Source organism: Monodelphis domestica, chromosome 4, assembly GCF_027887165.1.
Source record: "Monodelphis domestica isolate mMonDom1 chromosome 4, mMonDom1.pri, whole genome shotgun sequence".
Classification (NCBI taxonomy): domain Eukaryota; kingdom Metazoa; phylum Chordata; class Mammalia; order Didelphimorphia; family Didelphidae; genus Monodelphis; species Monodelphis domestica.
The window spans coordinates 97,874,553-97,898,735 of NC_077230.1; the positions used below are offsets into that span (position 1 = coordinate 97,874,553).

Sequence of the window (24,183 nt, forward strand, 5' to 3'; positions counted from 1 at the left end):
GCAACAGCTTCTGCCACCTTCTTCCTGCACTTAACTTTTGTCTCTTTTATATGGCAACACAAATCCACACATACACTTCCCACACTTGAAACAGCCCATTCCATTTCTGGACAACTCTATTTATTTATTACAAAAACCTCCTCTATACCTAATCAAGATATGTTTTCATGTAGATGCCACCTATTGATCTTTGTTCTGATCTTTTGAACCAAGTAATCTAAGACCAACTCTTTTGTGAGAAAACCTCCTCCATATTTGAAGATATTTATCATGTCCTGCCTAATTTAGGCTAAATATGTATAGTCACTCCAATAAATCCTCACATGATATGGTTTTAAGTCCTGGTTGTCCTCTATGCTCCAATTTGTTAACAAACTTCCAAAAATATGAACTAAAGCCACAGATGAGCTCAAGGCTGCAGATGTGGTGTGATACAATGAAACAGGGTTATCACCTTCCTTGTTTTGGACAGTAGACTTTTAATAATGCAACATGGGATAACAATAGCTTTTTTGGTTCTATCCCAACAGTCATACTGACTTTCAGCATGCTAAAACCCCCAAATCAATCAATTGATAAAAAAAAAATTTTAATGTCTACTATATTCCAGGCCTTGTGCTAGGCACTAAATTCTGTTATCCAGCCAAATCTTTCCCATCCTAACTTGTGAAACCTGTTCATTGTGAATCCTAATGCATTTTTAAAATAAAACAATATGACTGGGTTAGAAACAAAAATGGTGAAGAAGGAACACAGACTCATCTGATATCTACTCCTTAAAATACTATGATATAATGCCTTAGAACAAATTCTGGAGCAGCATAGCTCACAAAAAGATGGGGTGAAGTAATTTTTCAGCCCAAAACAATCTAGAATGCTGTCACAAGGGATCAAGAAAATACACCAGGATGGAGGTGGAGTACAAAGCAGAGCACCAGAACAACTGTATGCACCATGGCAAGAGGTCCTGGATACAACTGAAGCAGTCCCAAAAACTTCTGGAGCTCTCAGTCACAGATAGTAAAGGAGTCAGAAAATTACTCAGAAAGATATTACAGGGTTTGTTTTGCTGACTTTCAGTGTAGGACTATTGTTGCATTTGCCCATACTTAGATCCTAGAAGCAATCCTGTGGCACAGACTCAGGGAAAGGAGGAGCTCTAGCACAAACCGGTACCTGGGGCCAGAAGAGCAGAGGATCCTGATCACAGTTCCAAGGGGAAAAGAATGCTTGTGGTTACTCATGGACCAGAGCACAAGCTTGGAGAGTATTAAGCATACCTCTCCTTACATAATGCCTACCTTGGAAGAACTGAAAGCAGATAGATTGCCCAGAGCCAGCTCTGAAAGCAGCTGCAAAAAGATCCTGAAGGTTGGAACAGTGCTTCCCTTTACCTCAGTTACAAAAGTCCAACTTTACCAGTTTTTTTTCTTAATTAAAAGACTGAAAAATGAGCAAACAACAAAAAAGAAATAACATAGAAAGTTATTTTTGTGACAGTAGACCAAAATGTAAACTCAGAAGACAACAAAGTCAATACTGCTATAACCAAATTATTTTTTAAAAAAAGATAGGAATTGCTCTCAAGCCCAAAAATAATTAAAATCAAAAAGAATTTTAAAAATAAAAGAGAGGAAGAAGAAAATTTGGGAAAAGAAATGAGAATGATATAGAAAAATAATGAAAAAAGTCAACAGCTTGGTAAAAGAGTCACAAAAAATATTGAAGAAATTAATATCTTAAAAAACAGAATAGGCCAATTGATAAAAGAGGCACAAGATCCAATTAAAAGAATACCTCAAAAAGCAAAATTGGCCAAATGGAAAAATACTTACAAAAATGCACCACAGAAAAGAACTTCCTGAAAGGCAGAATTGTTCCTATGAAAAAAGAGGTACAGAAATTCACTGAGGAAAAGAACTCTTTACAAGGTAAAATTGGCCAAATGGAAAAGGAAGTACAAAAGCTCATTCAATAAAATCAAGCATTAAAAATTAGAATTGAGCAAGTGGAATTTAATTACTCCATGAGACATCAAGAAACAAATTCAAAAGAATGGAAAAAATTGAAGAAAATATGAGATATCTAAATGGAAAGACAACTCACCTGGAAAATAAATCCAGGAGAGATGATTTAACAATTATTAGACTCCCTGAAAGCCACAATAAAAAAAGAGCTTGGATATTATTTTTTAAGAAATTATTAAGGAAAATTTCCCTGATATCCTAGGACCAGAGGGAAAAATATGAATTGAAAGAATCCACCAATCACTTCCCAAAAGAGATCCCAAAAGGATAACTTTCAGGAATATTATAACCAAATTCCAGAACTCCCCAGTCAAGGAGAAAATATTGCAAGCAGCCAAAAATAAAGCAATTCAAATATTGAGGAGCAACAGTCTGGATAACACAAGATTTAGCAGCTTCTACATTAAAGGATCAGAGTGACTGGAATATGCTAGTCCAGAGAGCAAAGGAACTAGAACTTCAACCAAAATTGAGCATAATCCTTCATACTTGAAAACATGGGTATTCAATGTAATAAAGAACTTTTAAACATCCCTGATAAAAAGAGAAGAGCTGAATGGACAATTTGATTCTCAAATACAAGATTCAAGAGAAGAATAAGAAGAAAGGAAAGAGAAAGCAAAAAGCATTCAATAAGGTTGAACTATGTACATCAATACATGGGAAGATGATTCTTATAACTCCAAAGAACTTTATCATTATTAGGGCAGTTAGAAGGAGTATAAATAGATGAAGGGCAAAAGTGTGACTTGAATATAACGAGATATTATAAAATTAAAATAAAGGTGTGAGAAAGAGAAATGCATTGTGAGAAGGGTCCAGGGAAAATAGAATGAAGTAAATTATCTCACATAAAAGAGGCATCAAAGAGCTTTTATAGTGGAGGGTAAGTTGGGGGAAGTAGGGAGAGAAACACGTAAACCTTGCTTTTATTGGAATTGGTTTAATGAGGGAAGAACACACAATCAATTGAGCATAGAAATCTATCTTTCCCTATAGGAAAGCAGGAAGGGAAGGAGCAAAGGGGGTGGTGGTGGTGAACAAATAGAAAAGAAGACAAATTGATGGAGGAGGTGATCAGAAACTAAACAGAAATGGGAAGGAGAGCAATACACAGAATCATAATAATGCAAAATGTCTTTACAAGATTCTAATGAAGACCTCATTTCTCAAATACATAATGAAATGGATCAAATATATAAGAATAAAGTCTTTCCCTAGTTGATAAATAGTCAAAGGATACCAACAGGCAGTTTTCAAAATAATTAAAGCTGTCTATAATCATGCAAAAAATGCCCTAAATCATGATTAATTAGAAAAGTAAAAATTAAAACAACTCTAGTGCCACCCTCTATACCTATCAATTTTGCTATTATGTCAGTAAAGGAAAATGGAAAAGCTTGGGAGAGATGTGGGAGAAATTGAAAAACTAATGCTTCCTTGGAGGAGTTGAGAACTGATTCAATCATTCTGAAGAGCAATTTGGACCTATTTCCAAAAAGCTGGAAAACATTACAGACCTTTTGACCCAGAAATATTACTACTAGGTTTTTATCCCAAACAGATAAAAAAGCAAAGGAGAAAGACATGTATACAAAATATTTAAAGCAGCCCTTTATTGTGGGGGCAAAGATTGGAAAATGTGGGGATGTCCATCAATCAGGGAATGACAGAGTAAGTTTGAGTTTATGATTGTAATGGAATACTACAGTGCTGTGAGAAATTATGAGCAAGAGAAGCCTAGAAAAATCTGGAAAGATTTATACAAACTGAAACAGAGTGAAATAAGCAAAACCAGGAGGAACACTGTGACAAGAATACTGTATAATAAACAACTCTGATATCCCAAGGACTCATGATAAAAAATGCCATCTGTTTCCAGAGGGAAAAAACTGGGAGTGTGAATCCAGACCAAAGATAACTTTTTTCACTTTCTTAATTTTGAGGTTTCTGCCATAAAAGATTAAAATGGGGAAATGTTTTATGTAATTGTATATGTAAAATATGTATGAAATTGCTTAGCATCTCAATGAGGATGGGGGGTGAGGAGAGAGAGAGAGAGAGAGGGAGAGAATTCAAGATTCAAAATTCTTTGAAAATTTTTGGAAACATTACATGTAATTGGGGGAAATAAAATAAAGCTAAACAATATGACAAAAAGTAAATTAAAGAAAAACTTATTGTGGATTAATGGGGTGGGCTTTGCATATTATCTTAAACAAAAACTGATCTTCTATTTATTTTCTAGCCAACTGATAACAAGAGATTCCAGAAGGAAGTTATTTGGGGCTTATTATTATATTATGGTCAATTCTTAGTCATTTGTACTCCATTTATTCTAAATTTCTGATATTTTGTCCAAGTTGAGTTGAAGCTTACTTTTGTACTATCTAGGAAGAAATTATTAAATAGATTAATATCATAAACAAAATTGAAGGGGAAATGTTACACCTACTTAACAAAACTAAAACCTTAACAAAAACTAAAAACTGTTTATTTTATTAAGTTAAATTGAATTTATACAGACAAGGAAAAGTCCCTACTTGAGAAATTTTTAACATTTAGTTTAAATTATTTTATACCTTATTAAAAATAACAAGCTATATATTCTGTCTCAAAATTCTTCAATTTAATATTTACACTAATGCAGACATATTCCTATTTTCAGTATTAAAAGTCTTAAAATGGTAATATAGAGATCTAATGTCTATTAGGACTCAACAAGAACAGAAGCCTTTACCATAAGCAGAGATGTAGGTTCTATGAGTACTAGGCAATGAGAGTTGATTCTCTTTGGTTATTGTGTCATGTTCTTTCTTCCCCTGAGTTTGATAGAATAGGCTGCATAGGGCAAGGATTTCCACAGTAAATTAAATCTGTCCTTATATCTATTTTGTTTTATTCACTATCTTTGCTTCATATAAGTCTATGCATCCTACTCAGAGCTTTGGTCCCCATCTCACAAAAGGGTGTCTCATTAATGTTCCAAGATAAGGGTGATTTCATTGTGGAGTCTCATTAGTCTGAATCTGTGGGCCACCATTAAGCTTGACTGGTCTTGGCAGTAGACCTTGAAAGCTATAGCTGTGGTTAGGGATGATGCTTGATGAAAAAAAAAAGGCATTTATTATTGTGTTGGGCACCATAGAATAATATAAACATTATCCCATTTGATGCCCTCAATCTTGCAGAGTAAGTATTATTATTATTATTATTCCCATTTTACCATTAAGGAAACTAAAGGTAAGTGACTGACCAGAATCCTAGAGCTAATAAATAACTGAGGCTGGATTTAAACTCAAGCTTCCTGATTCCAAGCCCAGTATTCTGTCCACTAAACCACTCAGGTGCTTCAAGGAATTTAAAGCTTTTGGAAACTATTGCCTAAAAGAAAACTAATCTTTTTTTTAGCCTCTTACCTTCTGTCTTAATATCAGTTCAAAAGCAGAAGAGTGGCAAGGGCTAAGCAATTGGGGTTAAGTGACTTGCAGTATCACACAGCTAGGAAGAGTCTGAGGCCAGATTTGAATCAACTCCAGATATGGTGCTCCATTCACAGTGCTACTGAGCTGCCCCTAAGACGCCACAAGTCTCCTTCCCCACATTACTTGAAAGAAGGAAAGAACAAAGAAGATGATCTAAAACCTTGTTCCCACACATCATTAGCCTGAATTAGTAAACTATTGCCATATAAACATTTGAACTGCCATCACGGGAGGGGGGGGTGGATTGAATGAAGTTTTCAATTAATACAGCCTTGATATTAAAAAAAAAAAAGATCAAAGAGTCTGCTAGCCTTTGAGAATTTTTAACAACCTAAAGAATTTTTCCCAAGATCCTAAAGCAACAAGAAGGCAAAGAGGCAGATGAGTGAAATGTTTTAGAATATTACTTATTAGAACATTATATATAGCACTTTTTACTCTTCAGATGGATTGCAAGGATGATGCTCCCCTTGTGATGTGTGCTCAATGTAGGACAGAGTGAGAGAGGTAAATTGACTTACAGTGGTTAAGAAAACATTACTAACTGCTAATACTCAGCATCATGTGAGCAGGTTAGTAGCTATAGGACAACCATCCAAGCAATTCTATTTAACAAAAGAATCTGGGTCCTGGGAAGTTCCACACCTACCCTGGAAGCTTGTGTATGGCCCCAGGTTAAAGTCCAAAGTAGTATCTGCTCTTTTCTCTGTGTTTCTTATAGAACATTATCAGTTCTTACTCTATTCTTACAGAGTTTTATTCATCTACTCTACCCTTCTCTCTATATAGGACAGCATCAGCTCAGTGTATTAGGGCATATGAATTTGTGGACTTATCCAATCAGAAACCAGTCTCAAGCTCCCACTTACTCATGAACCTCATGACTTTCCTGAACTTACTGGATTTCAATGAGACAATCACAAGACTTTGACATAATGGAATCAGTTCATCATAGAAGCTGAAAGGTAAGCTTGGTTGATATATAGATATATATTAATACATATTAAATGAGAAAATGGATGTATTAATAATAAAAACAATACATAATAAACATCCACCAAGCAGCTGAGAGCTGGCTGTTCTCTTAAACCCCTGAACTTCTTTCTCCCACGACTCACTACAGAAGTTGCTTCAAACCCAGGAGTTCAGGGGGCAGCTGGGTAACTCAGTAGATTGAGAGCCAGGCCTAGAGATGGGAGGTCCTAGATTCAAATCTGGCCTCAGACACTTCCCAGCTGTGTGACCCTGGGCAAGTCACTTGACCCCCATTGCCCAGCCCTTACCACTCTTCTGCCTTGGAGCCAATACACAGTACTGACTCCAAGACAGAAGGTAAGGGTTTAAAAAAAAAAAAAAAACAGGAGTTCCAGGAAATCTTTAAGTTTTTAGTCCCCTTCTACCTCAACCTCTGCAAGCACATATAGGAGTATAAATAACATAATTTAGACAGCATGTTTGACTCATGAAAACAGTAGGGCTGGACGTCAAGATCTTGGTTCAATCTAGATCATATAACTGGGGATTAAGTTGTAACTAAAACTCAAAAGGCTTGGTATTTTCCTTGGCCTCAGGTGTCCATAACATCCAGGGACCTCTGATTGTTTCTGGTCTCAGCCAACTTCAGGGTAAATGGCAAGAGAACAGGGTTCTTAGTCCCAGCAAACAATGTCACCATCATGCCATTCTGTTCTCATTCTGACACTAACCTTAGCACCTCTCCTGAAACTAACTCTCTCTCTAACTTTCTCTCTCTCTCTCTCTCTCTCTCCTCATCCTAATCCCACACAGCAAGCTGGGGGAGGGACAGTGGTAACAAAGCAACCTGCTCAACAGCATCAGGATACCATGGCCAAAAGTATGTAATTTCCAGTTAGAGCAATGGTAGTCAGCAATAACAGGCAGTTTCTTCAGAAGTTTTTAGGGGAAGTTCTAAGGGGAACAATGAAGAACTGTTAATCAATCAAGATTTAACCACCAGGAGTACAGCTGTGCAATTACCTGATCCTTTTCCATAATGACCAGATGTTAACAATCCAAATCTCAGTGGGGGGAGGGGAAGAAGGGTCATGTATTCCACCCATACCTTTGTACCCACCAGGAAAATGAAGACTTCCCTTTGGCTAGCAGAGAGCTTGCTAATTTTTTTTTAAGTGGCAGTGTTTTTCTCATTAGTCTAGTAGTATGGAAATATGGATGTATTCAATTAGATTCTTTCAGTTTGTAGTGTCTTGTTGTGAAACTCTTATCTTCTTCCCTTCCCTTTCAATGGGCTCCAATAAGAAGTATGGCATAATGAAATCAACCATGCTTATAAGCATTACATAACTGTGTGTGTGTGTGTGTGTGTGTGTGTGTGTGAGAGAGAGAGAGAGAGAGAGAGAGAGAGAGAGAGAGAGAGAGAGAGTGAGAGAGAGTGAGAGAGAGTGAGAGAGAGTGAGAGAGAGTGAGAGAGAGTGAGAGAGAGTGAGAGAGAGTGAGAGAGAGTGAGAGAGAGTGAGAGAGAGTGAGAGAGAGTGAGAGAGAGTGAGAGAGAGTGAGAGAGAGTGAGAGAGAGTGAGAGAGAGTGAGAGAGAGTGAGAGAGAGTGAGAGAGAGTGAGAGAGAGTGAGAGAGAGTGAGAGAGAGTGAGAGAGAGTGAGAGAGAGTGAGAAAACGCACCCTTACATAAACTCAGGAAAAAAAGAATTAAATTAATTAAAAGCAGCTATTGTCCAAAATGAGCCCTTTTGCTCTTCCATTTTAATCTTCAGTTAAACTGAGTCAAGAGTTCAGCAACATAGTTTAGATGCTTAGATCCAAACCTGCCTACTATCTAGCCCAAAGGAAAACCAAGAGTTTAGTATAACATGGTGACTTAAGTTTAAACCTCTTGCTTAATTTCTCACCCAAGAAACTAGTAAGGGTCTCCCAAAGTTGTTTTAATAACTAAATTTCCCAGCTGAGATGAAGAGTCAAGGACCATGTCTTGGGAGACTCATGATCTGGGGCAGCTCCCACAGCTTTTCTTTGCTCAGCCATCTATCATTAGCAAAGATCTTCAGTCTTGCCTTTGGACTACTTTCTGGCACAGCTGGCTTATTGGCTTAATTGAATACGACTTGTTTAATCTTTACTGGTTTCTTATTACTCACAGAATAACTAAGCTGGGCTTAAAGGCAGGCACAGGCACAGAGAATGGTTCCTCCCCCACCCACTATTCTTCCAACTTTCTCTTCTCTATCTTTTTTCCCTTCTTGAAAAGTACATGCTCCTATTTTCTCCATCCATCCTCCCACATACACACACTCATCAGTTCTTTTGAATATGTTTTAATAACTTTGTGGACAGGTATCCCTAAGGCACTTCTGTTACAAAGAGTCCATGAAATATGGGCATGTAGGGAACTGTGGCAGTGACCTAAAGACCTTCAGGGTACATGGTATCCTTTTTCTGGCTTGAGATAATCATCAATTACATCTGTTGCCAGGAAAAGCTTGCCTCTGCATGAAAAGAAACTGAAATATCTTGATAAATTCTTTTCAGCGATGCAGCTTCTTAAAATGAATGCAGAATCTGGAGAAATTGAAGAGACTAAATTTGTTCTATAGCTCCAGAATGGAGGATAATAGCTTGATATTATGAAAAGATTTTGGCTAAGAAGGAGGAAGTTTTTAAACATGTAGAGGTGCCCCCAAAAGGGCATCAACAGCCTCATTACTTTATGAGCTCCCCATCACAGGTGGTGTTCAGGCAAAGACTAAGGGACCAATTGTTGAAGATACCGTAGAAGACATTGATACTTTCTTCAAGGCTCAGTTCAGGTGTGACTTCCTATGGTGTGCCTTTCTTAATGAATAATGGGTGGATGGATGTATGAATGGATGAATGAATGAATAAATAAATGAAGCCTCTATTAAATACTATGTGCAAAGCACTGGGTGAGGATGCAAATAAACAAGATAGTCCTTGATCCCAAGGATCTCCCATTCTAATAGAGAAGATTTTACTTATTCTCTCTCCTCAGATTAGCTTATATTCACTTGCTATATATCTATATGTTATCCCCACCCCAACCCCAGTAGAACAAACTCCTTGCAGACAAGGACTGTTTTTCATTTTTCTGGTCTTTATTTTTCCAGTGCCTAACCTATAGCAAGCACTTAGAAAATAAATTGAATCAGATTGAGCTAGAGATTGAAATCCCATAATTCTGTGGGGAAATTTTTTTTAAAGACTAAAAATCTCATAGCATCAAGATTTCCCATGTTGCACAGCCTAACTATGATATCTGTTACCTGTCTGTTGTTGCCAACTCTGGAAACAGATAGAAACCTCTAAAGATTAATTCTGACTCTTTTGGCTAGCTTAACTAGCATTGAAGGATAGGATGCCCCTTTAAGAGGAACAAGCAGCTAACTTGAATTCATTTCTCAGATACTAAAATCTGTTCCACCTCTGTTATTGTTCAGTCATGTCCAACTCTTTGTGACCCCATTTAAAGTTCTTTTTAGTTCTTCTTTGTTTTTATTTAAGTATTTTTCCATGGTTACATGATTCATATTCTTTCCCTCACCCCTCCCAGAACCGATAAGCTATTCCACTGGTTATACATGTATTATCACTCAATCCCTATTTCCATATTATTCATTTTTGTAATAAAGTATTATTTAAAAAACCCAAACTTCACATTCTATACCCATATAAACAAGTGATAAAACAAATGTTTTCCTTCTGCATTTTTATCCCAACAATTCTTTCTCTCATTGTGGATAGCATTCTTTCTCATAAATCACTTGGGATTGTTCTGTATCATTGCATTGCTATTAGTAGCAAAGTATGTTACATATGATCATCCCCACAATGTTTCAGTCTCTGTGTACAATGTTCTCCTGGCCACTCATTTCACTCTGCATCAGTTCATGGAAGTCTTTCCAGCTCATATGGAAATCAAGCAGCTTATCCCGCCCCTTATTGCACAATAGTATGCTATCAGCATCATATACCACAATTTGTTCAGCCATTCCCCAATCTAAAATTCTCTTGACAAAGAAACTAGAGTGGTTTGCCATTTTCTTGTCCAGCTCATTTTTTACTGATGAGGAAACTGAAGCAAACAGGACTAAATGACTTGCCCAGGGTCACGTAGCCGGGAAGTATCTGAGATCTTCCTAATTCCATGCCCAGTGCTCTATCCACTGAGCATCCTAGTTCCCTATAACCATTTATTAAAGAAGAGTGACAAATATGGAAATTCTCACAAGTCTATTATGAATTATGTAGAATTATGTAGCACTCACCAGGGAGTTTTTCTACCTAGTCTCTCCCAAAATAGGTCTCTCTGATCCTTCAGTTCCTCCTCCTTATATTTCTGTCTCTATCCCCCTTTTATGCCTCCACAAAACTCTGTGGATCTGTAACTGCATGCTTATCTCTCTTTTCATTGCTTATATCTCTTGTTTTTTGCCCCCACATAACTTTTTCTCTCCCCCCTCTTGGTTCCTTTTCTTCTACTTTCCTATCTTACTTATCTTTGCCTTCTTTTTTCCCCTTCCTTCATTTACTTGTCCTTTCATTTCCCTTTTCTCCCCATTTTTTTTTGCTATCTTGTATTTTAACAAATCTTATTATGGAATTGAATCATATATTTAATGATAAAAAGCAGATTAGTAGAGTTTTTCTGTTTCTTCCTTTTAAAAAATGCTCAAAATGCTTTTCTTACTGGTATGTGGTATTTGATCGATTTTTTTTTCTCTGCATCAGTGCCCTTCAATGGGAAAAAAAATAAGATTCTCTAGCCCTAGTCTAAGGGAAGGTAATCATATCAACAAAGTTAAACGAGTACTTCTATGAATTATAGATTTAGTCAATGCAATCACATATCCCTCTAACTTCTACTGACGTACAAAACCATTGAAAATTATAGAATACATGACCTTTGAAATTTTATAATTGATCCCCTTTTGTTTCAAGATGATAGACAAAGCCCAAATTAATGTATATGCAGAAAATTTAGTGTACATCAAATTTGGTAATCTCTAATCTTTTCAAAATTATCATGTTAAAAAACACAAAATTCTGGGCAATTTAGGTGAAAAATAACATTTAATTAATTCTATTTCCTAAGAGAGGAGATGGTAAGGTTAACTAACTTTAAAGCAAAATATCTGGCAGTTCTAAATTTTTAAGTGGAATAAGCCTCTACGTACCAAGGTAGGCAAGGGCCAAATAAATTCTGTCTCTTACTAGATTATCTTCCTTTTCCTGTTTCCTAAAATTGTGAAAATCTCAATTCTTTCCTTTTCTCTATCTATTTTGTGCCCTGAGATGGCATCTGTTTTCACAATTTTAACTCTTGTTTCTATGTAAATTATTACCAATATTTCTAGTCCTGACCTTTTTCTTAGATTCCAGTTCCACTTCTCTAATTATCTGCTGAGCATCACCACTTGGACAGCAACTCAAAGTCAAAGTCAAAATTCCAAAAAAAAAAAAAATCCTTTCCTAAAGAGTTAAGTGCCTTGCTTATTTAATCTTTATCAAGGACATAAAGATTTTAACAGTCATTTAGAGTCAAGACAAATTTAATGATGTCAATTGTTACAGCACAATGATGAGACTATGGATAAGGTAAACTTCAGATAACAAGTGTTTTTGCAAAACACTTTGGAGGGAGTAGGGTCTCAAAGAAAGATTGTTAGATTTTGAATCAAGAGACATGTAGGTTCACATCCTAGCCATGATACCTCCTAACCCTAATTTACCCTTTTTAAAAATCTCTTAATTCCTTTGGTTCTCAGTTTCCTTGCCTATGGAATAGATGGATTGGACTTTTGCCAATGACGACTGTTATTGTTTGAGGTCTCTTTGATTCTATCTGAATTCATTTTCTAAAAAAAAAAAAGAAAGGGGGGAAAAAACCCAAACATTTTGACTTGAAACTTTGAAGGCATTTTTTACTTCTTTCTCTGTCCTGACATCCTGCTCATCCTCATCACCACTGCATACCACATACATTTTCCAGTATCTAATTAGTCTTTACACCCTGTTGATTCTTCCTTCCCATCATTTTCCAAATCTGTTCCAGTATCTAGTTAAGTCCCTTATCTCTTATCTGAATCACTGCACTAATCTCCTGCCTCCTCACCCTGTTCCAGGTTTCTTCCCCTCCTGATTCATTCCTCACAGAACTGCCACGTTGACCTCCCTAAAACATCATTTTTTTCATGCCACTCCTGTACTCAAAAATCTTCAGACACCTCACAGCTCAATCTCCTTAAAGACAAAAACCAGATCCTACACACTCCATGGTGCCTAGCCCAGTGCAAGGAAGCAATCTATGTGGAATTAGTCTGTGGAAGTTTCCACATGGCTCCTGCACCTTCTACATCCTAGGTGAGAGCTTCCCTTTAACTGTGAAAGCCCAGCCAATCCAGCATCCTAAATAGAATCTTGGAGTGATTTAATCCTACAAACATCTCCATTAACCATCTCTGCATCCTTATTACTCCACATCCCCCTAGGGCTATATAACATAGCACAGCCAAGAAATGGATGCCTCTAGCACATACTCAATTTGCCACAGGCCTTAGAATGCCTGGGCATAGGGACTATGTCAGCTGGCAACAGAAGCCCTGGATGACTGGAAACATTTGTAAGGTGCCTAATAGGAGGCTGGATAGACAGTTCTCAAAAGAGATGAGAAATGGTGAAGTTTAGAGCATAGTGGAACCAGAAAAAGGAGGAGGAGGAGTTAGAGGGAGAGATGGAAGAGAAAACTGGATAATAAGCTGGAGTGGGGAGTCCTTTCCCTGGTCTGTGTCTCACTTCTAAAATCCTGTCCTCATAACTTTGTTCACCCCTCAACTCCCATGACCCCCACCATTCACTTAAGTCATCTGCAAAGGTAATCACAGCCTAGATGTCATCACTTGAAACTGTCCCACCTCGAATATCCTAAACACTTGAATTTCTCCACTAAGCCCAGTCCCCAATCCTCTCTCTTTTACTCCTCCCAAGCCCATTCCTAACTTTTATCATGACCTCCAGTTCCTTGATTCTTTCCTATTCCCCCAGTCTATAAATAAATACCATTAGATGAACTTTCCTTCTTACTCAGTATTGTTGATTATATTCTCTTTCACCTTCCACTGGTTCTCTTCTGCTAACCCCTATCCCTGAGGACCTACTACCATGTGCCTCTCCCATTCCTACTCTTGAGATACCAAAGGCTGCTAGTCAGAATATGAAATCATACTGACAGAATCCACCACAAATTTATTCCATCTCATCTCAACTGGGCCCTCACTGCCATAGGCAATCCTTTCAATTATATCTTATTGACTACCACACTCCCCACAACCACTGTTGCAAACCTCCTTTTCTTTTCTCAAGCCCCCAACACCATACCCTTACCTCTTTACTACTAGGAGAACTCCTGACTCACCTCCAGTTTCTACAGAAACACAGAAAATATTGGATGTTAATAACCTTCACTCTTCTTAGTCTCTGTATCCTCTCTAACACTCTCCTCCTTCTGTATAGTTTCATTAAAAAACGACCTTCCACTTTGCCATAGCTGACTGGTCTTCCTGTGGCCCCAATGGCTTTTCTTCATCAACAATCCCTTCTCTCTCATTTATTTTCTTTTGTTGTTATTTATAGGGGGTTTTCCAGTTTAACTTTATTTTTATTTTTGTGGCCATGTTGGGGAATTGTATATATTATTTTTCTTGTTCTATTGACTTTGCTCTGAATCAGCTTATACAAATCTTCAGATTTATCATCTTGTGGCATAGTAATATTCCAACACATTCGTGTGCTGCAATATATTCAGCCATTCCCCCAATCATTTGGCACCTATTTTGTTCCTGGTTCTTTGCTATCACAAAGAATGCGACTATGAACATTTAGGTTTACATTTACACATATAAAAACTTTCTATCTTTTAACTCCTTGGAATACATACTTAGTAATGGATTCTCTCAAAGGATGTGCATATTAATCACTTTTTTAGAACAATTCCAAGAATATTGAACCAATTCAGAGCTCTTCCAACAGTGTACTACTTTCTTTGTCTTCCAATTGCCCCTCCAACATTGACTCTTTCTACTTTTGCAGGTTTTGCTTATTATCCTGCTATCTGCCACATACTTTTAATCTTTTCCTCTCCAAAGATTCCTTCCACTTAGCCTAAAAATATGCTCAGGGATTCCCCTATTCTAAACACAATAACAACAATAAAAAAAATTACCTATTTTTACTGTGACATTTCCTCAAGCTTCCATAATTGAACCCATCTAAGATGATGTGCCATCAAGAAAACCTACCACTACAGAGGATCCCTTTCCCATTTGCTTTCTCCTTTCATCTGCTTTTCCTTGTTAGACTTCTTGAACCCCATCCAGGCTTGCTTCTAATCCTTCCAATGAGATGAATATCAACCAATTCTTGCCATGTTTTGTCACTGTATCCTAAGGTACTTCATAATATACCTTTTATCCTGCCTCTACACCTTGAAGTCTCCAGGCACTAGCACTGTCATCTGACTTACTAATGTAACCTGAGGACCCTGGTCCTTATCATCCACCCCACCATTGCACTATTAGGACTTTCACACATTTCCTTTTTCCCTCATGTTTAATTTTCTCCCACATGTTCTCTTTGGCTTAGAATGCAAGCTCCTTGACAGCAAGAACTTGCACTTTTCTATATCTATCCCCAACTCTTAGAACAGTACTTTGAACATAATAAACTTCTAGAAGTTGTCTTCACATGCTATTTGCACTTCCTCAGTTGTTTAAATCTATATTTTATCTCTATCTCTACCAAAGTATCTCTCCCTTTATACCTAAACCCATTGACTTTTTTCTGTCTTCATTCTGCTTGATGTGTTCCTATAATCTGACACAGTAGACTACCTGCTCCTTATTGATACCCTTTACTCCACTGGCTTCCAAGATATGGAAATGACATGGTTCTAGTCTTATTTTGCTTATCCCTCCACTGTCTCTTCTCCAGACTCTTCAGACTAACCCTTTCCCTCAAACTAAAAATATCACAAGGTCCTCTCCTTGGACCACTTACCTTCTATTGATACATCCCATCCTTTATTAATTTCATCTATTTCCATAGACTTATCTTTATGCACATAATACTCCCCCCTAATCTTTAGCTCTACCCTCTACCCTTTTTGTACAGTGTTAGTTCCAGAGATATTTCCATCTATATACTTATCAAATTAAGTATGTATAAAATAAAAATAATCTTCTCCCCCAGAAAAAAAAACCCTGCACTGCCCTTAATATCTCTATTGATGGCACAACCATCTTCCCAATCTTCCAAGCTAGTAATATGTGAATTATCTGTGATTCATCTCTCTCCTTCAACCATCCAATCAGTTGCCAAGCTTTCTTGATTCCATCTCCTTTCCACTTGCCTGTAGCTACACACAAGCTCACCTTTTTTTTTTTCACCTAGCTTCTATCCTCTTAAGTGGTCTTCCCATATCTAGTCTATGTCATCTCTGATCCATTCAATACACTGCTGGTCCAAATAATCTTCCTTTTGTAGGGCTCTAGTTGCATCATTCTGTTTTAAAATCTTCAGTGGCCACTGAGAAATTTAAATTGTTTCATTTTTAAATGTATCTTATTTACAATTCATTGACTTTATCCTTAAACTGCCTAAATCAGGGTTCTTTGTCTCTGAACTTCATTCAGAATTCAGCTAGCCTGTAATGAGTTAAGTTTAGAAACCCAATTCTCTTACTAATCCCTGGTCTATTCTTGCCTCAAGGAATTTAGCTAACCTTGGGGTATGTGATTTGTTATAAAGGAATTGGGCCTAATATCTTTACATGACTTGCAGTCCTTCAAGGATGTCTGGTCCGCTATCCAGAAAGTCTAAAACACTGTTTTGTAGACTGGCTCAAACGATGAACATTTCTTAGTCTGAGGGATTGTTACCATCCTCTTGTTACCAAATTTTCAACCAATCACATTGTTACCCTCATCTCATCTATGTAACCAATCATGTCCTCAGCCCCATGGTGTTTTCTACCCCATTCCATTCTGTACTTCCAAGAACCCATAAAGGGGAGTTGTCCTTTTGTCCAGGGTCTTTGGCCAGAGGCAGAGCTATCGACCCATCCTTTATTAAAAGGTATGGTGCTCTATTAATAAACTGTTATTTTGCTTGGAGAAATATGCTTCAGTTTACCTTTTGGTTTAATTTCATTCATGAAACTACCCATTACCCAGAGAAGTCTAAATAAGTAAGTTCAGGGAAATTACCTTGGCTTGCCCAAGATGGCAGGTCACAAATAGCTATCAACCTTGAAATAGAGAGAACAATATAGCAAGAAGGATCTTTAATTGAGGCAAGGAGGTTGCAATCCAGAACAGCACCAAAGTATAGGAGTATCCTAAAGGGAACAGAAAGGGCAGGATTTAAATAGACTCATCAGGGAGGAATGGTGGGGAGAGGCAGTAACACGTGGTATGTTAAGTTATTTTGCATAATAACCTAAAACTGGGGAGTGATAGACATCTGGTGAGAATAATAGGCTCCAGGTGCCTTGAGTTCCCAGAGATATCAAAAAACTTCCTCCAACCATCAGGTCAGTGAAGTCAAGGTAACCCCTTCTGAGGACTGCATTCAACAAAGCCAAACCTGAATTTCAACTCTAACTCCAAATCTAGGGCTCTTTCCACTGCATGCAACTGCCTGGATAAGCTGATGGTATAAAAGATTATTCAAGGGCCTCCACAACCTAGTTCCAAACCACATTTCTGGGCTTACTTCATGCTACTATTTTTGGCACTGTATACATCACAGATAAACTGAACTAACTTCATACACCATTCTTATCCTGCCCTCTGCCTTCTCTGTGCCTTTTTATTCATGCTATTCCCATCTCCATCCATTAAAATTACTTCCTATCTGAGATAACTGGGTGGCTCAGTGGATTGAAAGCCAAGCCTAAAGACCAGAAATCTTGGGTTCAAATTTGAACTCAGAAACTTCCCAGCTGTGTGGCTCTAGGGCAAGGCACTTAATCCTAATTGCCTAGTCCTTATTGTTCTTCTACCTCAATAACCAATATTCTGTATTGATTCCAAGGTGGAAAGTGAGGATTTTTTTTAATTACTTCCTTTCTTCAAGACCTAAATCTAGTGTCACATTCTTAATGATATTCTCCCAAACCCTCTCCTTCAACTACTAAATTTCTCCTGTCCTTCAATTTCTCCTAGAATTTTGCCTATATCACTCCTTTGTATTCATTACTCTCTCCCTTGTAATGTGTACATATCTTCTGTCTTCATCACCCTCTCCATCATATTGTAGTCCCCTTGAAAGCTGAACTAGTCCTGTATCTTCTTAATGTGTTCCCAGTACCTAGCCCAATTCCTAGCACATACTAAGGACTTGATATATAATTTTTGAATTGACAGGAATTGAATGGCACTTAGCATCTATTCAATAATTCTCCTTTTTTTTAACCATTGAGAGTTGATTAAATTCAGTAATATTCTTTATTCACAGAATCTGAATTTTCTAAGAACATATAAGAGGCTGAAGTTAGACCCAGGGAAGAACTCTTTTCATTTTTTTAAATAATAAAATGACCTTTCTGAGAGAAATTATGTAATCTCTTTCTCTTGAGATCTTCATGAATTTGCTAAAGATACAGATGGCATAAATGTGGTCTTATTGAGACATAAGGAAATGGATTAAGTGAACTCTGGAGACCCTTTCCAATATGAAGATTCTATTATCAAAGTTTATTTTTAAACACACAGAGGCTCAGTTTGTGTGTGTGTGTTTTTTTAATAATCCACAATTAATAGCTTTAGACAGAAATTTAATTTTATATTCATGATGGTGAAATATACAGCTGGATAGACTCCTTAATTGGCCTTCCCATTTCATAATTCATTTAGAAAAAAAGGTACATGCATTTGAAGTTTAATCATGGGAAAAGCAAAGAAATCGACTAAAATGAAGGTTTTATATTATCTATGGATTTTAATTATTCTTGCCTTTCCTAGCCCCTATTAATATGGTTCATTGAGAATGGACTATATTTTTTCTTCTAGTTAATCGAATCTTTTCTTTGACCTATTGGTGTCATATTAAATCTGAAAGAATTTCATTGTTCCCCCTCCCAGTAAATTTGATCCTCATCTAGCTTACTTTCTCACAATTTATCTTTCTTCTTCTAACCTAGTACTACTTCCTTTGTTCTGGCCCTCTTATTCCTTATACTATTGTTTCCACAACCTCCAAAGACTTTTTTGTAACTTTCTTCCCTCTATAATGATTAATTATTTTCTGATAATACAACAAACCCAGTCCTAGCGACTTCTGATCCATGAAGTAGATAGGCTGTCTCATTCCGCTGCTATATTGTCCACAAAGGCACAGGATTCCTCTTTATCTTTTTCGTATATTTATTACATCTCCCACAACTAAATGCTAAACTCCCTGAGACCTGAGGCTGTAGCTTTTATTTCTTTTTATCCCTAGTGCCTAAACATAGTGCTCCATCATTACTCCTGCTGTATATTATAATCATAAGAGCTGTCTATTGCTAGAGCAGCAGGTCTGCGGAGTCCTCTGCCTAGAGCGGATTTGCTCCCTCGATTCCAGCCAGTCCTCTTTTGGGGGCGTTCCTAACGTAGGTCAGGGTGTGGAGGATGATGTGAGAGCAGCCATCACTGCTACCAAACACTACGCATCCTATTCCATAGACAGTTCTAGCACTATTAGTATGACAACACACACCAAACCTCCTGCCCCTATAATACAAACAATGACACCGTGGCTGCAAAATCACAGCCCCAAACAGGAGTTCTCTAATGGAAACACTGACAAATTGCAAAGTATAACCGGCAATAGCAGGCACCAGGGTAATAATTTATTTTTAATGCCATGCTGTCTTTAACAGTGCAATTTCCTCCAGGGTGTTTGCTTTGAGATTGCAAGATAATTACATCTCAGAAACCAGGCTAATTACAGTTAACAGCCTGAAAACCAAAGGAGCCTGCTCCCCCTCCCCCTTTTTTCCACTAGAATGCTACACAAATTCCAGTTAAAATGTGCAGCATCATTTAGGAAACCAATTTGGCTACAGCTTAGAGGTTCATTCTCCCCTCCTTGCTACACATGTATAACTCCCACTGATGTGTATCAGAGTGAAGCGAGTAACACAACCTCAGTGATTAGAATGAATAATGGTGCCATAGAAAAGAAACAAGAAATGCAACTTTCAGATAGAGGAGAAACCTAGACGTCACCAACCAATAGTCAGTGAATGTGCTGGGGTGAGTTGGGTCCACTGCCCTGCAATACTGACTAAGACTGAGCAGGCATAATAGTAAAATGTCCCAGAACCCCAGGCCCTGGGCTTAAAACAACCAGAAGAGCCCCACCCACCCTTACATAGATGTGTGTACTAAGTGAGACAAAGATATAGATAGATGGATGGACAGATGGACAGATGGATGAATGGACAGACAGAGGGACATATGGGCAGACAGATGAATAGATAGATGGATGGACAGATAGATGAATGGATGGATAAATGGAGAGAGAGAGAAAGAGATAGACAGATAGATGGATAAACACATGGACAGATGGATAGACAGACTGATAGATGGACCTTGGACTTACTTTGCCTCTATCCTGAGCTTTCTCTGGGAATTTCAGAATATAGCTCATGCTGAGGTCTCCTTAGACGTTAGTAGAAAAGGATCCCAGTTTCAATGCTGAAGGCGATGACCTTTAGTGAAAAGAGCACTGAATTTAGAGTCTTAGCATCTGAGCTTTATATCCCCAGTTGACCCTTTACTACCCCTGTGATCTTGGGCAAGTCACTTAACCTCTTTGGCTCTCTGTTAAAATGAGATTAGACTAAATAATCTCTAAGATTCCTTCAAGTTCTAAGTCTATGATTCTAGAGGATACACAAGAACTCAGGGTAGTCCTACATACTGGATTCAAGACAACTTTTACTATATTCCACAAAGAATTTTTTAAAAACCTCAGTAGTCTATAATCAATGAAATTCCTCCTTTTATGGAGAATCACAACTTCACAATAAATAGCTAACCTTAAAATATTACCCTAAGATCTGGACTCTCTTTAGATAAGTAATAAACCTAGAAATGCTAGAAAAGCAACTTTCTTACATTACAGTCACTCTTTCTACCCCAAGGACATGTAGATCTCTAGTCATATACTTTAAGGACTTTAACTGCTCTCAAAGGGGGAACAAATTTGGGGGACTAATTTGAGATTGATAGATCCTACTGGCCAACAAATCACCTCTGATTAATGAGATTTAATAATTCATCATTACTGATGTTTTCATAATATCTCCCAACAGCAACACACCACCTCCCCCCAGTCCTTCAAAGGAACATATAATCATCATCCCATTCAGTCCCTCATAACACAATTCACTTGATCAGAGAACTTCTGATTCCCGTGAATAGAGCACTATATTTGGTACCAAAAAATTGGATCCAAATCATGATTCAGATGTATACTAGATGTGCAATTATGAACAAATGACTTAACATCTCAGTTTCTGTTTTGTCGCCTTTAAATAGGAAAAATAATATTTAAGCTACCTGCCCCATGGAATCATTGTGATAGAAGTATGTTATAAAACTTGAAGTTCTATATATAAACACATATTATTATTATTATTGACTAGACTATAATTGTTCTGGAGCATAGGTGTCATTTGCTGTTTGACATCTAAGGGTTTATGTATCTTTTAGGATTTATGTAAGGATAGAACTATAATTAATTCTTGCTATTTTAAAAAATAATTTGAGCTGGAAATGAGACCACAAGAGATAGAGTCTAGTTCCTTATATTTTAACAATCCAAATATATGGTTGTCTGTTCTTTTCCAAGAACAGTAATTTCATAAACTCTGCATTTTTTATCCACACAAGAAATTCAGCCTAAATTAAATATTGTTTTCTATTGCTTAAGCCCATTTCATTTACTTAGATCATCTATGCAAATGGAAATTATCAAAATACACCCAATTAAATTTTAATTTACACTGCTACTTCCTCAAAACTATCTACTTCCAGTTCCTTTTGTAATAGTGGGATTTGGTAAGGGAATGAACAAGAAGGAAACATAAAAATTCAGGTTTAGTTTTTTGGTAAAGGGGGGAAGGAAAAGGGGTTAGGAGAATTATTACAATGAATCTTAAACCCTAATTTCTATTAACCTATCTAAACCTAATTTATCTAAGAAAAAACAAATGTTTCCCCAATAACCAAATCTCACAAGTGGAGTCCAATCAAGTGGGCCAGGATCTTCAGATGAAAAATGTCCAAAACAGGTCCAGTGGAGAAGTGAGTCTTCAATCCTCTGTTCTAGCTGCCAGCAGCCAGTTCAAAAGATTCGTCTCTGCAGCTGGTATCACAAAAGTCCAGAAACCTGTTTTCAAACCTCCAACCCAAGGTCCTTCAGGAGAGAAGTGCCAAGACTGTTGGGACCTTAGAGTCTTTGCCCAGATCTTGACCCTTAGGCTCCCATGTGACTCTCTGACACATGCTCCTGCCAATCACTCTAACATTTGTATTACACAGTCTTATGCAAATGTCTTCTCCCTATTACACTTTTGCCTGTTCCCAAATTTTTGGAAATTTGGAGTTATTCATCTCTAGCATGGGTCCAGTATCCTTAAATAGCTTTTCAGTTTAGGCCCTATTTCAGTGCTATAAAGAGGTTAAAATGCCCCTCTATCTCAAATTTAGTATTTTCTTTTGGCCATATGTGAGAGGAAGGTTTATATAGACTGGAAAAAAGAGAAGAAAAATAAGTACTATATTTGCAATCACTCTCCCATTTTTTTAAATTATGAGCTAGACATTTCTCCTTGAATATGCCCAATACTTTAGTTACCCATGACCTTGCTCTCATGTCCCCAAATTCAATCATAATGCCAAATTTCATTTATTCTGCCACCATAATGCATCTCATATCCATTCTCTTGTCTTCACTACCATTACCAAGCACACTAATTTTAAGTTCTTATTTTCTCTCCCTTTGTCTTTCCCCAGTACTGTCAGTCTCCAAACTGTTGCTTCTAATTCCATTCTCTCATAGTTAGAAGCCATTCTGTATATTTTAACCAAGCTATACTTTTGACATTTTAGTCCATTTTTCCAGGGATTCCTCAATGCCTATCAAATGAAGCACAAACTTTTAGTCTAACATCCATAATCCTCCACAATGTGGCTCTAATTTAACTCCTTAGCCTTCTTTCACACATATAACCTATAATACTCTAAACTAACTAAAATAAATTAGGTACTAACTCTTCCAAGGCTATTTCCTTCTTTCCCTCCTCCATAACTTATATAATTTCCCAGGTCTAAAATTGTTTCCCTTCTTCACATACCCATATCTTTGTGTTCAGATCCTAATTTCAAACCAATTTGATCCTGTTCACTCTGCTATCTTTTATCCTCCAATGTTTGACCATCATCACTATCTTTATGATAGAGAGCCAAATTTCAGCTACAGATAGATATTCCCGGTGTGTCTTTTAAGATAAGAGTAAAACTAAGAGCAGTTACTGTCATCATAATTTAATATGTTTCATAGTATACGCTGGAAAATATGAAAAAGTTCACACAAATTATTATGGAGATATATCATTTGCTATTATTTTTTTCAATTTGTGATTCTTAACTTTAACTTTCAAAGGACTGGAGTTTCCCCCACCCCAACTCCTATAAACAATTTTTCCTAAAACCAAGAATTTTTTGACACTAGGTTGTTCAGGTAATGACTATATAGGCCTATTGGTCAGATTTGTACCAAAGTGATGGTATGTTTTTTAACATATATATTAATTCACTTAAAATGTTGAATTTATGGAATATATTATTAAGGAAGGCAAAAGATTTGGGTTTATAACCCAGAATCATATATCCAACATAACTAAGTATACTCTTTCATGGGGAAAAATGGGCATTCAATAAGATAGAAGATTTCCAAGCATTCTTGAGGAATAAACCAAACCTAAACAAAAAATTTTAAGGTCAAATGAGAGACACAAGAGAAGCCCAAAAAAGTAAATAAGAAAGAGAAAATTTAAGATTCTCATTAAGATCAAAATGTTTATATGTCTACAAAGAAAGAGGATTCCTATAATTCTCAAAAATTACTCTCGGTATTAGAGAAGATAGAATTTACTCAGAGAGTAGAGAAGTAAACTGATTATGATGATATGATGAATATTATATGATGTATATGTAAATGTGATGATATGGAACAATAAGTATGTATGATATGATATGTATGTATATGAATGATATGTAAAAAATCAATCAAGTACTAAAACGGAGGGTTGCACAGAAAGATAAGGGAAGGGGAAGGAAGAGATAGAATGGGGTAAATTATATAACACAAAGAAACATGAAAAATCATTATAGAGAGAGGGGAGGATAAGGGTGGTGATGGTAATTGCTCAAACTTTACTCTCATAATTGACTAAGAGAGGATAAAACAAGTATACTAAGTGGGGTATAGAATTCAATCTTACCCCACAGAGAAGTAGAAAGGGAATAAGACAAAGGAAGAGAGAGGCAATTGAAAGGAGGAGGATGGGGGAGGGAGTGACAAAAAGCAAAATATTGGTGAGGAAGAACAGAG

The 24,183-nt window shown here is 36.9% G+C and overlaps 1 long non-coding RNA gene across 1 annotated transcript in view; it reads right to left on the bottom strand.

Moving 5' to 3' along the window:
- Positions 1-23,684, bottom strand: part of LOC103095069 (uncharacterized) — a 31,431-nt gene extending 7,747 nt beyond the window's left edge. The window contains exons 1-3 of the long non-coding RNA XR_008911146.1: positions 21,805-23,684; positions 20,164-20,272; positions 16,782-16,912 (exon numbers count right to left, since the gene is read on the bottom strand). This is a non-coding gene — a long non-coding RNA (uncharacterized LOC103095069). The remainder of the gene's footprint in view (positions 1-16,781; positions 16,913-20,163; positions 20,273-21,804) is intronic.
- Between the last annotated feature and the right edge of the window lie 499 nt (positions 23,685-24,183).